Source organism: Rhinopithecus bieti, unplaced genomic scaffold (genome assembly GCF_001698545.2).
Source record: "Rhinopithecus bieti isolate Rb0 unplaced genomic scaffold, ASM169854v2 scaffold_5153, whole genome shotgun sequence".
In the NCBI taxonomy this organism is placed as follows: Eukaryota; Metazoa; Chordata; class Mammalia; order Primates; family Cercopithecidae; genus Rhinopithecus; species Rhinopithecus bieti.
In genome coordinates, this window is record NW_016804751.1 from 485,556 (window position 1) to 492,150 (window position 6,595).

Sequence of the window (6,595 nt, forward strand, 5' to 3'; positions counted from 1 at the left end):
TTTTTTTTTTTTTTTTTTTTTTTTTTTTTGGAGACAGAGTCTCCCTCTGTCGCCCAGGCTGGAGTGCAGTGGCATGATCTCAACTTACTGCAACCTCTACCTTCTGGGTTCAAGATATTCTCCTGCCTCGACCTGCTACTGGTCTATTCTGGGAACATGGTCCCATTTCTTTCACACAAATGATTTGGCTCCTGGCTACTTCATCAACTAACACTACATAAATGGGCACATATTTTCAGGCTTTTGAGAAATAAATATATTTATGGTTGCATCTATAGAATCCATTTAATCAGACATTTTCACATATTTTCTTAAAAATGAATAAAAGTTAATCAAGCTTTCCATAAAATATAAGATACTACTTCTCTCTCTATTATAAATTGCATGCTTGGAATGGTGACTGTGAATCACTGAATGTCATTTCGATCATTTGGACAATAGCAAACTCAGTCATTCAAAACTCAGCATCCTGATTATAAATCAGGTTTCCATCAAGCTACACACAGACAGAGTTTGTTTACATTATACAGTGGATGCCTCTAGGTTTGTCTCCTCAACTCATCCCTGAGTTCCAGGGATGGACAAATTACCTAGAACTGGCCAGAGTACAGCATTCCCCTGTTTACCACAATCTGTTTGGGAGTAGGCATGTGACCCAAGCCAGGCCAGTGAGATTGAAAGTATTCACGGAGTACTCAGTTCAACGGGACACTTATTGGACATCCACCATGACATAACATCATCACATTTTGGAATACTAAGAAAAAGAAAAGATTCTGGAGGAAAATATCTGATCAGAAACAAAGAATCAAGAAACAGAATGGCTTTGGACCTCTTAGCAAACTGAAAGCTAAAAGACATTGCGGCAGTGCCTTCAAAATTCCAAAGAAAATGACTTTTAACATAGAATGATACACCATGCCACAAATTGTGAAGGATGAATAAAGATGTTTTAAATAGGCAAGGTCTCAAAACTTTACCTTTAGTTCACTCTTTCTGAGGAAGCTATCAGAAAATTTGATCCTTCAAAATGAGGGAATAAACTGAAAAATAAAAAGCCATAGGATATAAGGAACAGATCTCTAGGATGCTAACACATAAGAAAGAACCCTAGGATGACAGCTGTGTCCCTGCTGGCGACCAGTTCAGACTCGAGCAAGTCAGAAGGGTCCAGGAAGATGAAAATGAGAAAAACACTTGATTCATTAGAAGGTATCAATAAATTGAAAGTGATAGAACACTTCATCTAAAAGTATTGAGCTATGTGGGTAACTAGGAGAGAATTAGGCGTTAATAAAAAGAATATGCCAGTTTGAACCACATAATGCCAATATTCAATAATTTTGCCCTATAAAACTATTAATTTCATACTGTTCAATTTAGTAGACAGCTAAGGAATCAAAACAACCATAAAAATTGTCTTCAGGGAAAAAAAAGTATAGAAAAGGAAATACAATGTTAGGTACTAAGTACAGCTCAGTTGGTTATTAGTGTTTTCATTGTCATAATACCATTGATCTAATAAAAATAAAAGTATATTGCTAGACTGAGTGCTCAGAAGGAATTTCTGTGTATAGTAAATATGGGGAAGATAAAAACAGGGCTGAATTTTATCTTTAAAAGTGGCAAATCAATAAATAAATCTTAAGTCAGAAAAAAATCAGGAAGTAGCAAATAAATGTGTTATTAAGATATAAATCTTGATACCCAAAGAATTAGCTGAAAGAATTTAAAGCAGTTACTTCCAGGCTGTCAATTGTAATAATTCAAGCAAGAGATAATGCATAAAGTTCCTAAAACAATAGCAAAGAGGGTGGAGAAAAAGGAATGAGAGCTATTAAGAGGATTGTACAGATAGCTGCTGGTGATTAGTTAGAACCTCAGATTTCTGGCTTGGGCCATCAGACAGATGATGCTGTTATTCACTGAGTCAGGTAAAATAACATGAACAAATATAAGGTAAGGAAGTACAACACTGAACATGTTACACTTGAGGTACATGGAGGACAAGACGACGAGTATACAAAAAAGTATTTGAATATGTGGGTCTGGAGCTCAGGAGTAAGTCATAATTTGTAGTAACAGATGTGACTCCACATAATTTGGAGTAACAGATGTGAAGCCACTGTGGCTGGCTCGAGGGTAGGAAGAAACCCAATCTTATTGACATATGTATCTCCAGCATCTACCACAAATAACGCCTGGAATATTCATTCATGCATGCATTTATTCAAAAAGACACCACCAGTGTATCTTAGGTTTGGTTCTAGGCGCTGATATTTGGTAGATGCTTAAGAAACATTTGCTAAATATGTTATAAAAACCACAGATTAGACGAAATTGCCCAGAGACTGTAGAATAAGAAAGAGCTGAGATCACAGTTCTAGGCAAACCAATGTGAAGGGGCAGGCCATATAAGAAAAATAAACGAAGGAAAATGAAAAGGTCATGTCAGAAACAGAGCAAGAAAACCAAAAGTGGATCATAACAAGAAAGACCAGGAAGGAAACAGCTTCAAGAAGCATAGAATTGTCAATACCCAGAGAGGTTTAATAAGATACGATTGACTTGTCAATAGGGAGCTCATTGGTGATCACATCAGTTCAAGTTTCAGTGCCAGAGAGCTTATTGCAGTGGAAGGGAAAAGAGAGGTAAGGAAATTAAAACCAGAGAAATAGGTGTCATTTACTAAGAATACAATTTAGGAAGAAAGGGAGGGAGGGTGAGAGAACTGAGATTTAGAAATTGCATTTCAGACACAGTGGAAAATCCAGGTTCACATTTCTGGTAGGCATCATTTGGAAGTCAATCTTTTGTAGGTGGTAGCAAAAACCACAGAAGTGGATGCAAAACGTGAAGCAGGACATGTGAAGCAGTGATCGCCAACTGGTCAGGAAGATTCTCTTCTGCTATCTCTGGGATACATTCTCCCTGCCCAGGTGAACATGACTGTCATAGAGAACCAAAAACAAAAAGGGAGAGAGAAAAACTCTGTTAGATCCAAGAATAGTAGTCCTCAAACTTCATTGTACAAGTGAATCACCTAGAGAATCTTATTAAAATGCTTATTCTGATTCATTAGGTCTGGGTAGAATCTGGGACTCTGCATTCTAATCCACCCCCAGGCAATACAATCTTGCTGGTTCTGGGACCACACTGAGTAGCAAGGGCCTAGAAGTCAGGAAAACCTTATTAGATAGGACTTTTTTTTCCTTTGTGATTCCAAATTTGTAAACACTCAAGTTTAAGCAATAATGATGATAATCATCATCATAATAATGATAACCATTTGTGATCTTAAGTGACTGAAAAGTACTCAAATGATATTGTAAGAATTTAGTTTATCTCTATTTTCTGACTCTGCTCTTCAGTAAGGCAGGCTTATTCCTTACAGTGACACCCGGCAACACTACATATACATTACCCAAACTTCAGGTACAGCAGAACTGTGCCACCTTCTTTCCCTGTAGTTGTAACAAAAGACTCAGAAAATAGTCTTGTTGCTCATCCTTAGTTCAATTACTATAACTAGGAAGTAGAAAACTCTGATTGGACAGACTAAAATCATCTGCCCAATTCTGGAGTTATGGAGTGAGCTGAATACCACCCTATGGTGCTAAGCAGACAAAAGAAAAAATTAAATAGATGTAGAGATATAAGATGGATGAATTGACCTAGCATCATTTCCTCTCTCTTTGGCGACACTGCTACCATGTGTAGTCCATGCATTTTGGGGAGTATTAAAAGACTATCTCTTTTCAGTCCCTGTCCCTCCCTGGGCCAGGCTGGCACTCCTGCTTTCCCCGTCCCTCATGGCGCTGCTCCGATGCCCGACGGTGTCCAGTGATTTGGAGGATATTGACACAGGATTTAATTCTAAAGTTAAGAGTCATGTGACTATTAGGTGAACTGTTTTAGAAGAAATTGGAAATAAAGTTATAACCAGAGCAGCACAAGTAGCTAAGAAAGCTCAGAACACCAAAGTACCAGTTCAACCCACCAAAACAACAAATATCAACAAACAACTGAAACCTACTGCTTCTGTCAAACCAGTACAGATGGAGATGTTGGCTCCAAAGGGTCCTTCTCCCACACCTGAGGATGTCTCCATGAAGAGAATCTCTGCCAAGCTTTTTCTGATGCCTTGCTCTGCAAAATCGAGGACATTGATAATGAAGGTTGGGAGAACCCTCAGCTCTGCAATGACTACGTTAAGGATATCTATCAGTACCTCAGGCAGCTGGAGGTTTTGCAGTCCATAAACCCACATTTCTTAGATGGAAGAGATATAAATGGACGCATGCGTGCCATCCTGGTGGACTGGCTGGTGCAGGTCCACTCCAAGTTTAGGCTTCTGCAGGAGACTCTGTACATGTATGTTGCCATTATGGATCAATTTTTACAGGTTCAGCCAGTTTCCTGGAAGAAGCTTCAATTAGTTGGGATTACTGCTCTGCTCTTGGCTTCCAAGTATGAAGAGATGTTTTCTCCAAATATTGAAGACTTTGTTTACATCACAGACAACGCTTATACCAGTTCCCAAATCCGAGAAATGGAAACTCTAATTTTGAAAGAATTGAAATTTGAGTTGGGTTGACCGTTGCCACTACACTTCTTAAGGCGAGCATCAAAAGCTGGGGAAGTTGATGTTGAACAGCACACTTTAGCCAAATATTTGATGGAGCTGACTGTCATCGACTATGATATGGTGCATTATCATCCTTCTAAGGTAGCAGCAGCTGCTTGCTGCTTGTCTCAGAAGCTTCTAGGACAAGGAAAATGGAACTTAAAGCAGCAGTATCACACAGGATACACAGAGAATGAAGTATTGGAAGTCATGCAGCACATGGCCAAGAATGTGGTGAAAGTAAACGAAAACTTAACTAAATTCATTGCCATCAAGAATAAGTATACAAGCAGCAAACTCCTGAAGATCAGCACAATCCCTCAGCTGAACTCAAAAGCCGTCAAAGATCTTGCCTCCCCACTGATGGGAAGGTCCTAGGCTGCCATCGCCCCTGGGGATGTGTGCTTCATTGTACCCTTTTTCTTACTGGTTTAGAACTCGTGATTTTGTACATAGTCCTCTGGTCTATCTCATGAAACCTCTTCTCAGACCAATTTTCTAAATATATATTGAAGAAAAATAAAGCGATTGGTTTTCCTTAAGGTAAAAAAAAATAAAAAATAAAAAAATAAAAGACTATCTATCTTCACTATTTGAGCCAATAATCACTCCTTGAGATGTAAATGGAAGTCAAAAGAAAACAACAAAGGACATAAAATAGAAAAGTAAAAGGTAAATCTAGAAAGAGCAGTATATTGAAAGCTAGAGTAAAAGATACTTTCAAGAAGAAAGGCATATTTAACTATATAAAATTTGATACAGAGAGGATAAGTAAGAGTAGTACTGAAGAGAGAACATTGAATTTGACAAGAAAGCATTGATGAAGTTTGTCAAAGAAGTTTTAGTGAAGTACGGAAGAAGTATCCAAATAGTAGTCAGCATTGAAATAAATGGTAAATTCTTCTATCAGGGAGCTTGATAGAGAGGAGAAAGACAGAGTTATTAAAGTAAGAAATGGCTGGGCATGGTGGCTCATGCCTGTAACCCCAGCACTTTGGGAGGCCAAGGCGGGCGGATCACCTGAGGTCAGGAGTTCAAGACAAGCCTGGCTAACATGGTGAAACCCTGTCTCTACTAAAAATACAAAAATTAGCCAGGCGTGGTGGTAGGCACCTGTGTAATCCCAGCTACTCGGGAGGCTGAGGCAGGAGAATAACTGGAACCTGGGAGGCAGAGGTTGCAGTGAGCTGAGATTGCGCCATTGCACTCCAGCCTGGGGCACAAGAGCAAGACAAAAAAAAAAAAAAAAAAGAAAGAGAAGGAAGGAAGGAAGGAAGGAAGGAAGGAAGGAAGGAAGGAAGGAAGGAAGGAAGGGCTGGGTACAGTGCCTCACGGCTGTAATCCCAGCACTTTGGGAGGCTGAGGTGGGTGGATCACCTAAGGTCATGAGTTTGAGACCAGTCTGGCCAACATGGTGAAACCCCATCTCTACTAAAAATACAATGTTAGCCAGATGTGGTGGCGCATGCCTGTGATCCCAGCTACTTGGGAGGTTGAGACAAGAGAATCACTTGAACATGGGAGGTGGATGGTGCAGTGAGCTGAGATTGCACCATTGCACTCCAGCCTGGGCAACAAGAGCAAAACTCCATCTGAAAATAAATAAATAAATAAAAATAAAGTAAAAAATGAGGTGGAGGTTTTGTGTTACTTTTTAAAGATGGGAGACATTTGAGGACACCTGAATGCAAAGAAGAAGCTAAAGGGAAAGGATGAAAATACAAAAAAAGAGAAAATCATTGACGCAGTAAATTCTTCCAAGGAGCAAGAACTCATGTAATCCAGAGCACAGGAAGATGTGTCTGAACTTTAAACTTGTGGCCAGAATATCTTCATAGAAAACACTGGGGTTGGGGGGATGGAATGGGGAAGGAGAGCAGGAAATTGAGGTTGTTCATATGAGAGAAACAATTTGCTCTATGAACAAGGAAGAAAGGTGGTTTGCTAAAGAGGAAGAGGACAAGGGGC

At 39.4% G+C, this 6,595-nt stretch overlaps 1 pseudogene across 1 annotated transcript; it reads left to right on the forward strand.

Annotated features, from left to right (window-relative positions):
* Window positions 1–3,812: 3,812 nt before the first annotated feature.
* Window positions 3,813–5,542, forward strand: LOC108528531 (G2/mitotic-specific cyclin-B2-like; annotated as a pseudogene). Its single transcript, XR_001885177.1, has one exon. The product of XR_001885177.1 is annotated as a G2/mitotic-specific cyclin-B2-like (transcript).
* Window positions 5,543–6,595: the final 1,053 nt, after the last annotated feature.